Below are 17,391 nucleotides of genomic sequence, written 5' to 3'. Positions count from 1 at the left end.
ATGCCCAGGATGTAACTGAAGAGTTACCTGGAAGGACGAGGGCACTGCAGGGTTGGAGTAGGTATCAGTCGGTGCTCGGTCTGGTGGGTTTGGGGGAGTTATCGGTCAGCTGGTGCTGAAGTGTTGTATTCTCTTCCATTATTTCCTTCATCATTATTATTATTGGTGGTAGCAGTAGTGATTTGTGTTATACCTTAGTTACTAAATTGTTCTTATCTCAACCCGTGGGAGTTGCTTTCTTTTTGATTCTCCTCTCCATCCCTCCAGGAGCAGAGGGAGGGAAAGAAGGGGGGGAGTGAATGAAAGAGCTGTGTGACTTTGTTTAAACCACGACACTGGACATCTGCTAGTGTCAGATATTCTGTCTACGTGTGCTGTTTTTCTATCTTGCTCTTCTTACACTTATTTTTGTACTAAGGTCATAAGGACCTAAAACTATGTCAGCTACAATGGTTTATCTTATACAAGGATTCTCATTATGTTCTCTAGCTGCACTCTATTTCTTGTTTTTTCCTGTGAATCAGGCACCTCAGTTATTTTCCATTGCTAGTGTTACAAAGCCATCAAACTTGACATTACTTAGAACTGATTCTACGTATTTACAAAGGTTTGTATTTCATTTTGTGCCTCCTTGTCCCAAGAAGCCTAGGGGAGGGGCTGGAAGAAGGTAGTGGGAAGGGGCATAGGGAAAGGGCAGGCTGAGGGAGCAGGCTTGAGGGGCTGCGTGCTTGCATGTCCCGGTCCACGGCTCTCACCCTTGCTGCTGACCCAGCGTGGCGACAGAGGGGCACTGTGCATGAAAACAGGATGCTTGGCTTTCTTCCCCATCATCTTGAAGCCTGAAATCCCACTGCTTGCGTGTGCCCCCAGAGCCCTCCACACAGTGCGGCTTCCCCTGGCTCCCAAAGTATGTCACTGAGGTTCATAGGGCAAAGGGGCACCCGTGCGCCAGCCTGCTGCCTCACCGCAAGCACCCATGCATTTTTCTTCAGGATGTATTGTTAAGGCTTCGGTAGTTACAAATAGTGTTGGTACCCATCTGCTCCATGTTTGCCTTTTGCTCCACTTCTGGGATCTGAAAGCACTAGTTCCCATGCCAGGCCTGAAGTGACTCACAGGCACAAAGTCCCAGGGCCCTAGCTAGACTCCACTTTCAGCAGGCAAATAAAAAGCTGGGTTGTGTTTAATTAGAGGTTTGTCTCTTGAAGCCTGGCCAGGAGAGCAGCTGCAGAGCTTTCCTCAAGCGTGGCCTCTTGGTCATGAGCTGCTCATTGGGCAGGGGCTGCCAGAAGGCTCTGGAGCTGCAGCAGGTGCCTGGCTGAGGAAGATGGGGTGGGGTCTCCAAAGGGATACACAACGAAAACCAGCTTCCTGCCCCCCCTGCGGGCAAGTCCAGGGTATACTTCTTGGAGGGTGCTCCCTGAGGAGGAGATGAGCAAGGCTGAGCCATGAGGAAAGTCTGCTAGGAATTGATTGGTGACCTGGTGTGTGAGAGAGCAGAAAAGGCTCTTTGAAGTGATTAATGGATTTGTAAGGTAGAAATTGGAGTCTGCCCATTGCTGAGGGGAGGAGATCTGAGTGCTCGAAAGCTTCTTCCTGTTAAATAAGGACTTTCCACTTCTAGTTCTTTGACACACCTTGTGATTGCAGTGGCTGTGTCGGAAAATGCATTCTGAAGCTGGTGACTTCTCAGCTCCTTCTTAGGCTGGAGTTTACGAGGCCCTAAATTTCATTGTTGTGTTTATTCAGCCTGGTATAATCAAATTCAGTAGATATCTGTAATATCTGCCTATGGTGTTGCAGGTGTGGCAGCAGTCAAGAGCTTCAAAGGATAATGAAGGCTAGTTTTGCCCTGCTAGTGGCAGGGCAGAGAACAGCTGCTGCAAGGATAGTCCCATGGACTGTAATTACTAGTCTGGTTCAGATATGCACAGAAAAAAAAAATCATAAGAAGTATGTGTTTTTGGTGTTTTCAGAGACTCTGTATACAGCATTTGGTAACTGCATGATTTAACCTATATGGCTAAAGCCAATAAGGCTTCATAATTTGGTTTACCTGTGTTCTGTACTACTTGGCTTTATCTTTTATGTTGGCAAATCTGAATTCTTCTACTCTAAGAACTGTCAGGCATGCACACCTGGCTTGACTGTTTTGGGTTGTGGGATTGTGCTTGCTTACAGATTCATATGTTTCTAGAGAACTCTTTTTTTTCCTGTTGTTGTTGTACAGGATTTTTGTTTCAGTGGGAAATCAGGTCGGAAGTGTGTGAAGGAGCACTTGTTTGCCCTACAGTTCAGACTTATAGTTTCATTAGCTGAGCAAAATCAGCAGGACAGATATAAGTGGCATTTAAAGTATCATAGGATAGCATTTACAGGTATCTTTACATTAAAAAAATTAAAAATCTAAAGATCTGAGAAGATTGAGCTAACTCAAACCAGTGGGGTGTCATTCATATCTCTGCCTGTAGGGATGAAGTTCACCAAAAGTATGATTCAGCTCAGGCAACTGTCCTGTGAGCTGAGAGGTTCCTTTGCAAGCCAGAATGTGAAGCACCAGATAGATGGGTAGTAGGAATGGTAGGTAAACTTGGTGTATCAGCTTGAGTCCAAGTGGAGGAGGCAGTTCAAAAGCAGTGTTTGAATACTTTCTTCTCCCTTGTCAAAATATTGTTGTCACATGAGGCCTGGTTTTGATTTTATACAACCAAACCATGCAGTATATAAGAAAACTCCTCTGGAATGAAATTCCAGATTTTATTTTGAAGTGGAACTAAAGAATCACAAGGTTGGATGATCACCTTTTTATTGAATTAAAATGCAGATGAATAGCAAGGTAGAGTTTCCTCTTTCTGTGTAATGTTTTACCATAGAGTTGTGAGTTTTACTGACAGAACATGTTAGGCACGCAGCTGAAGTGGTGTGTCCTCCCCCACTTTTTTTCTTAAAAATTGCAGATTGTCCTTGGCTTTCTGTATGTCTTTTTGGTTTTTAATTATTTTCCTCTTCCTCCTCCAGATAAGAGGTTTTCATTCAGTTTGTAATACTACTGTTGCACACTGTGATGAAAATCAGTTGCCATATAAATTTTAGCTTGTTTTTAAATGGACTCCACAATTCTCAGCTCTATATGGTACTGTTGTGGCCTCACACAGGCACTGAAAGGGATCATTCAAATTCCGTTCTTGTTTCAGACCTTTTTTTACATTCTTTAGATGAAACAAATTGAATTTAATTTTTAAGATGAAGCATTTTACAGTGGTTGTTTAGAAATCAAGTAAGTACTGATTATGTTTATCACTGGAGAATTGGAAAGGATCTGTTTCATGTTACTGCAAAAGAAAAATAACCTCCTTCCTTTAAGTTTATTTATGAAGTTATTTTACATGTTTAAGATGGTCTTATCATGAAAATATAAGCAGGTGGCACCGGCTCCTGCTTAAATCTAATACTATACAATGAAGTTTAGATTTAAAAAGAAGTGTTCTTTTTAAGTACTTGTGAAAAAGTATGCAGTTACTCTGAACAAATTACAGAGCCTACATGGCCATTGCTTTGAACCTTTTTGATATCAGCTTTCATCAAGTAAGGCATTTGGTGTATTGTGCACACTATCTGCCTGATTTTTAGAGTTTTTCAACTATGGAAAGAAAGCAAACCACTAAAGAACAAAAACTCAGAAACCTTTAGAGAATTTTAAGGCTAGTTAACTGAAGAGCCTGTTAGGAAGCGGGCAGCTATCTGCTGACAGGTGTAGAAGGCACAACAACCAGGACTTGTATGCTAGCCAGCTGTCCCCTTGCTGGCCAGGAAAAGCAGCCTGCCTGCCCCTGCCCCTGTTCTTCTGACCAGGGAAGCAGGGCGGAGGTTTGTGTTACAGTCAGAACAAGAAGTTTGTTTTATAGTCCTGCCCCAGCTGTAGTGATGAAACTCAGGGCTGCCTGACAGGTATCTCTGCACAGCACAGTAACAGGAGTTGGTATACCTTATTCCTTTTGGCCTCTCATTTTTGCTGTCCTCTACACCTCTGTTTTTCCACCCCAGTCTCCTCCCAGATAGTCAACCCACCCCCAATTACTTATTCCCCACTGTTCCCAGTTTTGTACATCTGTACTCAGATTTGGGTTACTTAGAAAATATCAGCCTTATATGGTATTACTAATATGGTTATCTAGGTGCCGTTGACCTTGCATGACTTACATCACTAAAAGGTCCATAGTAGTCCCTTCCAATCATCTCTCATATCCGTTAATTTCTCCTGTAAGTGCTCCTTAAGCACCTGTGTGATCCAGCCGCCCTCAGAGCACTGTCTGTGACTTTTGTCACCATCTCATAATGTTATTTTTAATTCCTACTGATATTTTCTCATGTCGTGTCTGGTAGCTTTCCACATCTTGCTCAGTTAACTGAATCTCATGCCGAAACCTCGTCAGGGGCCTGTCATTTGCCTGCAACCCTAACTGAGCATAGCTGATAGAAACACAGAATATTATAAATAATATATTTAAAATATAATCTGAATTGACTAAAACTTCATTTTAACAGAGTGCTATGCATTTTTTCATTAAAATAAAAGTAGATATCAATGAAGAGGGGAACACTGGCAGATAGCAAGCTGAGAAGACTGTACTGTAGGAATCAGATAAGGAGAAGGGAGATAGCTTAAAGGATTTTCCTTCTGGTTAGCAAGAACTCATGGGTTCTATTTTTAAATGCCAAGTTACACAGGCAGTTAGGCTTTACTAGATTTTTCCATCTGAAGGATATGTGCAAATCTCTTTTTCTTGCAAGTGGAGTGTTTTGAGTTTGGATCTAGGTTTTGGGATGTGGTGTCAGAGATCACACAGCAACGTGGTCGAAGGGAAAGAGGTTTAATTTCCCTCTCACTAAAGATATTTCTGTGTGATCAACAGTGTTTAGTGTTATGTGTAGACCTTTTTGAAAATTGCAAGGGGATCATAGAATCATAGAATAATTAGCGTTGGAAAGGACCTTAAGATCATCTAGTTTCAACCCCCCCGCCATGGGCAGGGACACCTCACACTAGACCATGTCAGCCAAGACTCTGTCTAACCTGGCCTTGAACACTGCCAACAATGGAGCATTTGTCACTTCTTTGGGCAACCTGTGCCAGTGCCTCACAACCCTCACAGTAAAGAACTTCCTCCTTATATCTAACCTGAACTTGCCCTGTTTAAGTTTGAACCCATTACCCCTTGTCCTGTCACTAGAGTCCCTGTATCATAGTTTAAGCCCAGCTGGCAACCCAGAATCGTGCAGCCACTCACTCATTCCCTCCCTTCCTGTCCCCACTCCTGGAAGGATGGGGAGAAGAGTCAAAAGAATCTAACTCCCACAGGTTGAGATAAGAACAGTCCAGTAACTAAGGTATAACACAAAACCACTGCTGCTACCACCAATAATAATAATGATAAGGGAAATAACAAGGGAAGAGAATACAACCACTCACCACCTGCCTACTAATACTCAGCCTGACCCAAGCAGTGATCTAGCCCTTCCAGGTAACTGCTCCCAGTTTCTATACTGGGCATGACGTGCTGTAGTATGGAATACCTCTTTGGGTAGTTTGGGTCAGGTGTCCTGTCTCTGCTTCCTCCTGGCTTCCCCTCCTCCCTGGCAGAGCATGAGACTCAGAAAGTCCTTGGTCAGAGTAAACATTACTTAGCAACAACTAAAACCATCGGTGTTATCAGCACTGTTCCCAGGCTCAAAGTCAAAAACACAGCACTGCACCAGCTACTAAGAAGGAGAAAAATGACTGCTACTGCTGAACCCAGGACACCCTGATGAATATCATCAACTTTATTTTTTCTCTTCCCAATAAATTCTTGATCAGTTACGTTCCTCTGTGAGCAAGAGCAAGATAAATTGAAAGGTTCAACACTGGTTTGGTGCACAATTTCTGAGCTAAAGTTATGAAGTACTAAGTTATGTTGTAAAACTGAATTTGGTCTTCAGCAAGATGGAAAGTTTTTTTTTAATAAGTTCGGGAGAAACCTGCGGATGGATTTTTAGCAAAGAATGGCCACGTTCCCAAGTCAGCAAGTGCCTACATGGAGCTCGACATGAACCAAGGATGAAGCAGGACATGGGTAAGGAAGCAAAAGTAACGGTGCAAGCCACACAGCTTGGTGTCTTCCACAAACTTGCTGAGGGTGCACACAATTCCACTGTCCATGTCACTGACAAAGACGTTGAACAAGACCAGTCCCAACACCGATCCCTGAGGGACGCCACTCATCCTTGGTCTCCAGCTGGACATTGAGCCATTGACCACAACTCTTTTTGTGCGGCCATCCTGCCAGTTCTTTATCCACCGAGTGGTCCACCTATCAAAGTGATTTATCTCCAATTTAAAGACAAGGGTGTTGTGTGGGACAGTGTCAAACACTTTGCACAAGTCCAGGTAGATGACATCAACTGCTCTACCCCTGTCCCTCAGTTCTGTAGCCCCATCAGAGAAGGCCACCGAATTGGTCAGGCAGGATTTCCCCATAGTGAAGCCTTGCTGGGTGTCACCAAGCACCTTGTTGTTATTCATGTGCCTTAGCATGCCTTCCAGGAGAATGTACCCCAAGATTTTGCCAGGCACAGAGGTGAGACTAACTGGTCTGTAGTTTTCTGGGTCTTCCATTTTCCCCTTCTTGAAAATGGGGGTTATATTTCCCTTTTTCCAGTCATCGGGAACTTCACCTGACTGCCATGATTTTTCAAATATGATGGCCAGTGGCTTAGCAACTTCATTTGCCAGGTCCTTCAGGACCCGCAGATGGATCTCATCAGGTCCCACGGACTTGTGCACGTTCAGGTTCTTAAGATGGTCTCGAACCAGATCCTCTCCTACAGTGGGCCCAAGGTCTTCATTCTCACAGTCCCTGTGTCTGCCTTCCAAGACTTGGGTGGTGTGGTCAGAGCATTTGCTGGTGAAGATAGAGGTAAAGAAGTCATTGGGAACCTCAGCCTTCTCCAAATCCAGGATAGCCAGTTCTCCTGATAGCTTCCAGAGAGAGCCCATGCTGTCCCTAGTTTATCCTTCCTTTGCAATGTACCTATAGAATCCTGTCCTGTTACCTTTCACATCCCTGGCCAAGTTTAATTCTAACTGGGCCTTAGCTTTCCTAACCTCGTCCCTAGCTTCCCGGACAACATCCCTGTACTCTTACCAGGCCGCCTGTCCTTGCTTCCACCTTTTATAAGCCTCTTTTTTTCTTTGAATTTTCCCCACCAGCTCCTTATCCATCCAGGGAGGTCTCCTGGCCCTCCTGCTGCACTTCCTTCTAGCTGGGATGCAATGCTCCTGAGCTTGTAGCAGGTGATCCTTGAATATCAACCAACAGTCTTGGGCCCCCCTGCCCTCCAGGGCTATATCCCATGGAACCTTACTAAGCAGGCTCCTGAAGAGGCCAAAGTCTGCTCTCTTGAAGTCCAGGGCAGTGAGCTTGCTGCACGCTCTTCTTACTGTCCTGGGGATCTCAAACTCAACCATCTCGTGATCGCTGCAACCAAGGCTGCCCTGGAGCATCACATTTCCAACCAGCCCTTCCCTGTTGGTGAGAACAAAGTCAAGCATGGCACCTGTCCTTGTCGGCTCCTCTATTACTTGCAGAAGGAAGTTGTCTTCCACACAATCAAGGAACCTCCTGGATTCCTTGTGCTGGGCCGTACCATCCCATCCCTCCAACAGATATCAGGGTGGTTGAAGTCCCCCATGAGAACAAGGGCCTGCGAGCATGAGGCTTTTCCTATCTGTCTACAGAGGGCTTCATCCACCGAGGCCTCTTGATCAGGCAGTCTGTACCAGATCCCCACAGTAATGTCTGCCATCTCTGTTCTCCCTTTAACCCTGACCCACAAACTCTCTATTGATTACTCACCTGTCCCCAGACAGAGTTCCATATTCTCCAGCCTATTCCTAACATGAATAGCAACTCCCCCTCCCTGTCTGCTGGGCCTGTCTTTTCTAAAGAGCTGGTAACCTGCCATTCCAACACTCGAGTCATGTCATCTTATTTTCTGACTGCTATGTTGTTCCTCTTTATCTTGACTCCTTTCATTAAAGGAACTTTTTTTTCTCTGTCACTATTCTTGTAACTGTTTGGGGAGGGAATGGCGATAGACAAACGAGGGAGAAGGTGTGTGCTGTAAGCAGGTCTCCATTTTCATTGCGGTGTCACCGGCCGCCTTTCTTGTCGCTAGAGGGAGCATTTGCTCGTCAAATTATTCTGCCCCCTCTTGTGAGTGCCTCGAACATGCCCCTACTTTTTTGTTTTCTTTAAAAATAAAAAAAAAAAAAACCCAAAAAACCAAAAACCAAAACCTTTCACTTTGCCAGACGAAACAGTTTTCACTAAAACTACTAAATAACTAAAATAACTGTCAGTTATGGCAGAAATATCAGGATGTTGAGCTGTTTACATAGTAACTTGGAAATAGATGCTTAGGAACAGTCTACTAAACTGAGAGTAAATTAAATTTGGAAAAAGTTTGGTAATTATAGTGACTTTAGTGGGACTTCTGTGAGTTCAATAACGTGTCAGTTTGAGGAAAATCTGTTCCATACTGCCTGATCAGCCAGCTTAGGTAGTTGGCTATGTTGTACTATGAGGGAAACCTTTTTGAATACAAGCCAGTGATTCCACTTGTAACAGAAATAACAAGAAGAAGGTCATGCTTTCAAAAACATGAAAATAATACATTTTGAAACCTATAGGTAACAGCTGAAAAGGAGGGGAAAACAAAAAATATTTGTAGATGCCAAACATTAAAATTAGAGGCTGACTAAGTTTGCTACACATCTTGCAGTAAAAGGAAAGTTTAGGTAAGTGCTGTGTTGTGGGGTGTGGCAGCCATAGCTGCTTTTCTGTTTTATTTAATGCCAAGTGTAATCATTGCTCATGATCATCTCATGAAAAAAGCTAGGACTTGTGACACTATATTGTCTTTTAGTATTGAACACAGCTTTGTGTGTGAAAGGACTTTTCACTTCTTGATCTATCACTGAGGTAACAGAAGGAAAAACTCACTCCTTTAAGAAGTGCAGAGTTTATCTCCTAGGCAATGAAAAGTAGCTTTATGAAGACACCTGTAACTCCCAGCCCTCTTTATGTTACTTAGGTGATTTTTATATGGAGTAGTGAATCAGAAGATAATTCTGAAAACTCTGGAATAAAAATTTTCTGTTTTTTTTTTTTTTTTGCTGGTTTCTTTGAAAAGCTTTAATGAATAGAACCTATTCCATCTTGCAGTTCTATAAGCTGTAAATAAATATTTTGTGGTGCATTCAAGGAACTAAAAGAATTAAATGGAAGACACAGGAAGATTTTGGCTAGTATCCAAGAAACACATTTGGCAATAATGCTGGAGCTTCTAATTACTAGCTGAAAGGAGGAACTTAATAATTTGAAGTACAGCAGAAACTGAGAGAAGCTTTTTCTGTAGTATTCTTGATTGTAGGAATGTAGTCTGTCAGTTAAGAGAGATAACGCATTCTGCTGTCAAACTATTTGAGGGGGAAAACCAGAAATTACAGAGTAAAAGGTGTGAGGACAAAAGAGGATGATGCATATTTTTTTAACTCTGTTACTGTGTGTGTCTTTTTAAAAAATGGACAAAGGAACAATTTCAGCAATACTTTGTAGAAACCATATTGCTTATTTCTGGCCATTAATATCAGCAGATCTTTAAGGCAGCATGCTGAGTGAGTTATGCTTGCCAAGAAATGTGGCCTTTTGATTTTAGTGTTACAACGTACAATTTGCTGGGGAAATTTTTATTTGTAGTTGAGTAGGTTATGCTAACCTCAGGCATATTTCAAGGGAGTTCAGATATTATGGACAGACTTCTAAAAATACATCCTTTTAGAAGAGTCAGCTTTAATCTTTTGTCTTTCACAACCTATATAAAAATGCAGCTAAGATTCATGGACAGATCTGAGGTTTTTACGATATTGCAGCATGGAACTAGGGTAGTAGTGGTTGCAGACTTGTTTTCTAGCTACATTCACTTGATAATGAAGAAGAGCTTTTTTCACCTGCATATGGGAACACAGTATGCGTGTTGCGAAATGTGTGTTAACTTATTAAGCTTAAAAAGAGTTTGGTTTTCTATACAAGAAAAAAAAACCTAAAACCAACAAATCCTCAACATCTGAAAGCAGCTTGAGGCCTTTAATTTTCCAGTTTTATTAGTTAAAACCAGAAACAATCACAATTAATCAAACAAGCTTATATTACTAAGTCAATAAAATGACAGTATATACAGTAAAATATATACAGTATATACAGTATATATATTACAGTATATACAGTAAAATATATACAGTATATACAGTAAAAATATACAATATATAGATTTGATCTATGGATTTGGTATATGGATTTGGCATACTGACAGTTAAGCAAGCAGCTGACTTACACTGAGTATCTTGAGAGTCTCAGAAATAAGATGCCCTGGTGGAGGTAAGATCTCATAACAGTAGATACTTTGTTTCCAGATAAAGTGACTAATGAGCGCAGATGCCCGTCAGCATTGCTCCAGCTCACATTCTACCTTCAGCATTGCCTTTTCCTGTCAAGTGTAGGAACCTCTGGGCAATAGCAGTTCTGTGCTCCTGATAGGAAGCACCTCAGCTAATGATGTATGACAAAGGAGTGTATACTAGCACTGCCATAACATGAAGGAGAATGAGACTTCATTACCAGTTCTGAGCTGCCAGGGAGAGCAAAGGGCCTAGCTACAGCACAGCACCAAGATGAGATGAATCAAGTAATATTTTCCTACTACTACTGGCAAAAGCTATATAAAAAGAAGGGTGATATAGCTAGGGGAGATCAATAGAGGAGGGAGTTCATCCCTTCCAAAATGATTTAGTAATTGCTCAGAAAGAAAATGCACTGTGTTAGTCCTGAGAGACAAGGTACAACATATAAAATAGAAATGTGAAACATTTCATAGAATCATAGAATCATAGAATAGTTAGGGTTGGAAAGGACGTCAAGATTATCTAGTTCCAACCCCCATGCCATAGGCAGGGACACCTCACACTAAACCATCCCACACAAGGCTTCATCCAACCTGGCCTTGAACACCACCAGGGATGGAGCACTCACAACCTTCCTGGGCAACCGATTCCAGTACCTCACCACCCTAACAGGAAAGAATTTCCTCCTTATATCCAATTTAAACTTCCCCTGTTTAAGTGTGAACCCGTTACCCCTTGTCCTGTCACTGCAGTCCTTGACGAAGAGTCCCTCCACAGCATCCCTATAGGCCACCTTCAGGTACCGGAAGGCTGCTATGAGGTCTCCATGCAGCCTTCTCTTCTCCAGGCTGCACAGCCCCAACTTCCTCAGCCTGTCTTCATACGGGAGGTGCTCCAGGCCCTCGATAATCCTCGTGGCCCTCCTCTGGACTTGTTCCAGCAGTTCCATGTCCTTTTTATGTTGAGGACACAAGAACTGCACACAATACTCCAGGTAAGGTCTCACAAGAGCAGAGTAGAGGGGCAGGATCACCTCCTTCGACCTGCTGATCACGCTCCTTGGGATGCAGCCCAGGATACGGTTGGCTTTCTGGGCTGCAAGCGCTCACCGCGGGCTCATGTTCATTTTCTCATCGACCAGCACCCCCAAGTCCTTCTCTGCAGGGCCGCTCTGAATCTCTTCTTTGCCCAGTCTGTACCTGTGCCTGGGATTGCTCCGACCCAGGTGTAGGACCTTGCACTTGGCATCGCTGAACTTCATAAGGTTGGCATCAGCCCACCTCACAAGCGTGTCAAGGTCCCTCTGGATGGCATCCCTTCCCTCCAGCATATCAACCGGACCACACAGCTTGGTGTCATCGGCAAACTTGCTGAGGGCACACTCAATGCCATTGTCCATGTGAGCGATGAAGACGTTAAACAAGACCGGTCCCAGCACCGGTCCCTGAGGGACACCACTCGTTACCGGTCTCCAGCAGGACATGGAGCCATTGACCACAACTCTTTGTGTGCGGCCATCCAGCCACTTCTTTATCCACCAAGTGGTCCATCCATCAAATCAATATCTCTCCAATTTAGAGAGAAGGATGTTGTGTGCGACAGTATCAAACGCTTTGCACAAGTCCAGGTAGATGACATCAGATGCTCTACCCCTGTCCATCAGTTCTGTAGCCCCATCAGAGAAGGACACCAAATTGGTTGGGCAGGATTTCCCCTTAGTGTAGCCTTGCTGGGTGTCACCAAGCACCTTGTTATTTTTCATGTGCCTTAGCATTCTGTCGAGGAGAATGTGCTCCAAGATTTTGCCAGGCACAGAGGTGAGACTGACTAGTCTGTAATTCCCCGGGTCTTCCATTTTCCCCTTCTTGAGAATGGGGGTTATATTTCCCTTTTTCCAGTTGTCGGGAACTTCACCTGACTGCCATGATTTTTCAAATATGATGGCCAGTGGCTTAGCAACTTCATTTGCCAGCTCCTTCAGGACCCGCAGATGGATTTCATCTTGTGCGCGTTCAGATTTTGAAGATGGTCTCGAACCAGATCCTCTCTTACAGTGGGCCCAAGGTCTTCATTCTCACAGTCCCTGCGTCTACCTTTTAAGACCTGGGTGGTGCAGTCAGAGCCTTTGCCAGTGAAGACTGAGGCAAAGAAGTCATTGGGAAGCTCAGCCTTCTCCAAATCCTGTGCAGCCAGTTCTCCCAAAAGCTTCCTCAGGGGGCCTATGTTGTCCCTAGTCTGTTTGTTGTTTGCTACGTACCTGTAGAATCCCTTCCTGTTATCCTTAAGCCTCTTTTTTTCTTTGAATTTTCCTCAGCAGTTCCTTATCCATCCAAGGAGGTCTCCTGGCCCTTCTGCTGCACTTCCTTCTAGTTGGGATGCAGCACTCCTGAGCTTGTAGCAGGTGATCCTTGAATATCAACCAACAGTCTTGGGCCCCCCTGCCCTCCAGGGCTATATCCTATGGAACCTTACTAAGCAGGCTCCTGAAGAGGCCAAAGTCTGCTCTCTTGAAGCCCAGGGCAGTGAGCTGGGCAGTGAGCTCTTCTTACTGTCCTGGGGATCTCAAATTCAACCATCTCTTGATCGCTGCACCCAAGACTGCCCTGGAGTACCACATTCGCAACAAGCCCTTCCCTGTTGGTGAGCACAAGGTCAAGCATGGCACCTGTCCTTGTCGGCTCCTCTATTACTTGCAGAAGGAAGTTGTCTTCCACACAATCGAGGAACCTCCTGGATTGCTTGTGCCGTGCAGTGCCATCGTCCAACAGATGTCAGGGTGGTTGAAATCCCCCAGGAGAACAAGGGCCTGCGAGCGTGAGGCTTTTCCTATCTGTAGAGTGCTTCATCCACAGGTTCTCTTTGATCAGGCAGCCTGTAACAGATCCCCACAGTAATGTCTCCCACAGCTCTTTTCCCTTTAACGCTGACCCACAAACTCTCTGCAAACTGCTCACCTGTCCCCAGACAGAGTTCCATACTCTCCAGCCTATTCCTAACATGAATAGCAACTCCCCCTCCCCGCCTGCTGGGCCTGTCTTTTCTAAAGAGCTGGTAACCTTGCATTCCAACACTCCAGTCATAGGAGCCATCCCACCATGTTTCTGTGATGCCTATTGTATCATACCCCCGTAGATGTGCACACATCTCTAATTCCTCTTGTTTGTTCCCCATGCTATGGGCTTTTGTATAGAGGCATCTGAGCCGAGCTCCAATTGAAGCCAGCTTGTTGGCTGGAGCAGCCGGAATGTATGTACATTGTTCCAAGCATTTATTATAGGTGCTGGCAACTGACTGGGTCTGTTGGGATGGACTGATGCCCCCCTCCCCCAGCACATCTAGTTTAAAGCCTCCTTGACCAGTCTGGCAAGCCTCCTACCAAAACTCTTCTTCCCCTTCTTTACCAGAGCAGCTCCACTAGCCCCCAACAGACCTGGCCTACTAACTTCAGTCCTATGTTCAAGACACCCAAACCCCTGACTATGACACCACCCTTTTAACCATTTATTAACCTGGCCAATCCTCCTAGCTTTTTCTTGGTCCTCCCCTGTGTCCTGGAGAATTGACGAAAAGACTATGTGAGCACCGGAGCCCCTAACCACTTCTCCCAGGGCTCTGTAGTCTTTCTTTATGGTCCCCAGTCTACTACCACCTACATCCCTAGCACCCACATGGATCACCAGGAGTGAGTAATAGTCCGTGGAACTTACTAGAGCAGGCAGCCTCTCTATAACATCTCTGATCTGTGCTCCTGGTAGGCAGCACTCCTCCCTTGAGACGGGGTCAGGCCGACAGACGAGTGCTTCTGTCCCTTTCAAAGTAGAGTCCCCTGTTACTACGACCCGTCGCTTTTTCTTGGTAGCGCCAGTAGAGATCTTTACCCGTGCATAATCCAGCTGTTTGTGGTGCATTTCCTCGTTAGTCTCCTGCAGGACAGCAAAGCGGTTCTGCGTGGGACAACAGATTTAGGAGGAAGCCCCTTGCCTTTAATTTTCTTTTTCCTCCTTCTTTTGTTATTTTTCTTTGTCACTAATTCCCAGCTTCCCGGGTTCGTGGCCTCCTTCTTTCCTTCATGAGCTGGAGGGGAAGCTTGAGGCCCCTGCACAGTTTGGGGCTGGAACAAGCAGCCCTGCTTCCTCTCAGCTGCTCTGACATCTTGCAACCTATTGACAGCATCCCACATTTCAGCCACCTGCTGCAGGAGGAGCTCCACCAGGGAGCACAGAGTGCAGCCCTGCCCATCCTGCACCTTTCCCTCACCAGACCTGTGCTGGCACCCTCTACACTCCGAGCTGTGCACTGCAGCCTCCCCTGTCATCTGCTCTGTCTGGGTGCCTATGCTGGCCACCGCCAGGGCAGCCAGAGCAGAGCTCTCAGACCGGGCCCTGGCCATACGACGGGTGCTCACCATCCCACTCACCTGCCCACGCAAAATGCCACTTCCCACTCTGTTAATCGCGCTCCTGGTCACTTGTCCTCCCTGGGGCAGGTTTTTAACCACTCAGAAATGGTGCAGCTGCTCCTGGCTCCGCCCCCTGTGAGTCAGCTGCTCACCTCAGCTGAGCTGCCGGCTCCTGGGCAGGTCCTGTCGAGGACTTGAGGCTCCTTCAGTAGCTCTGGCCGCTCTGAGTTGAGGCTCCTGGACGCTGATCTCTCCCCTGCTCCAGTGTTAAAGGTGTCCTCTCTCGAGCTACTCACCTCAGCAATATTATTCTGAAATTATCCTCATCTATAGTCAGTATTAGGTGTGGGAGAAGGGAGAAAGATATTAATAGGAAAGATCCCAGTTAAAATTTTGTAATGAGTTTTCAATGTAGTATGTTACATTTACTAACCACCCAAATTTGTGCAGTGTTCCCATGCGGTAGTTACTTTGACCATAGATGATCTGGATCTGAGCATAAGAAATACAAAACAACCCAGCAGCTGAATGGATTTAAGCTAGTAAAATGAGATTCTTCAGTTTAATATCAACTATAGTAACTAACCCTTGCTGGCATTCTCTGTGACCATTCCAACCTTTACGGAATTGTGTTATTTAAATCGAATAAAAATTCAGAGCTACTACAAAGCCTGGAGTTTTCGATGATGCTGTAGACAAGATGTTTGTTCTTTTTCCCCACCTTTTTGCTGGTTTTGGTGGGTTTGGGTTTTGGTTTTTTTTCCTTCTGAAAGACAAAGGAAACACAATTCACCTGGCTTTATTAGCTGTCTCTGCTTCAGAACAGGTTTTTCTATTACTGTTATTCTCCTTTCTGTGTCAAGATAGTTTCATATACTTTGTGACTATTTTACTTTGGTATTTCTAATATCATCCCCATTAGAAGTGGGAGGAATGTGACATAAGAAGATTACATGAGTGTACTCTAGGCCAGGAAATGACAGTGTAAACAGTAATTTGCTTACAAATATTTACTCTAGAAAAACGTGACCTGAATAATGAACATCACCTGTTCATACGCTGACAAAAAGCTACTGTCAGCATCATCCCTATAGCAATAACAATGCCAGTTATTCTGGTTTCAAACAACTTGAAAAGATCTAACACTAATCATAGAATCATAGAACAGTTAAGGTTGGAAAGTACTTTAAGATCATCAAGTTCCAACCCCCCTGCCACCATTTCATCTGAGGCTTCGTCCAACCTGGCCTTGAACACTGCCAGGGATGAAGCATTCACAACTTCCTTGGGCAACCCATTCCAGTGCCTCACCACCATCACAGTAAAGATCTTCTTCCTTATATCTAACCTGAACTTTCCCTGTTTAAGCTTAAACTTATTCCCCCTTGTCTTATCGCTACAGTCCCTAAAGAAGAGTCCCTCCACAGCATCCCTATAGGCCCCCTTCAGATACTGGAAGGCTGCTATGAGGTCTGTATGCAGCCTTCTCTTCTCCTGGCTGAACAGCCCCAACTTTCTCAGCCTGTCTTCATACAGGAGGTACCCCAGTCCCCTGATCATCCTCATGCCCCTCCTCTGGAGTTGTTCCAACAGTTCCATGTCCTTTTTATGTTAAGGACACTGTAACTGTAAACAGTACTCCAAGTGGGGTCTCATGAGAGCAGAGTAGAGGGGCAGGATCACCTCCTTTGACCTGCTGGTCATGCTCCTTTTGATGAAGCCCAGGATACAGTTGGCTTTCTGGGCTGCGAACACACACTGAAGCTGGTTCATGTTCATTTTCTCATCGACCAGCACCCCCAAGTCCTTCTCTGCAGGGCTGCTCTCAATCTCTTCTCTGCTCAACCTGTATCTGTGCCTGGGATTGCTCTGACCCAGGTGTAGAACCTTGCACTTGTCATGGTCAAACTTCATGAGGCTGGCATCAGCCCACCCCACAAGGCTATCAAGGTCCTTTTGGATGGCAAAATGTACTAGACATATTTGCAATTTTGCATGGATAGTTACTTCTTTCTTTTCTTTTTTTTTTTTTTTTTAATCTAAACATAAGTTACTAAATACATCCTGAAATATCATATTTCAGGATCTGGATAAACGAAAAAGTAGAGAGAACTTAGAACGAGCTACATAGCATTAGCAGGATCCTGCTAATGTCCTCAGACACCTTAACATTTTGGCAGAAAGTTGTCCTTACTGCCTTGCTGTTTGGTTGCTCATTTTGGACAGTTTTAACTCTAATTTGAAGGAGATATTCTGTTAGTTACTTTCCCCACTGATTTGTCTTTTTGTTTCTTTAAACTGTCTGTTTTCTGTGATAGAGACTTGTTAAAAGCATCGTGAAAGAGACATTGTGGTAAGATTTTTTTTCTCCTCTTTGTTGCTTACATACCACAAAACAACAGCAATTTCTTTTTCTTTTTTTTTTTTCCAGCACAGATGAGAGCAGCGGTTGCACTTTGCCCAGAGACAGCAGGCAGTAGTCATACATATC

The sequence above is a fragment of the Lathamus discolor genome, chromosome Z (genome assembly GCF_037157495.1).
Source record: "Lathamus discolor isolate bLatDis1 chromosome Z, bLatDis1.hap1, whole genome shotgun sequence".
Lineage (NCBI taxonomy): Eukaryota > Metazoa > Chordata > Aves > Psittaciformes > Psittacidae > Lathamus > Lathamus discolor.
Note: the sequence above shows the minus strand (reverse complement) of the source record.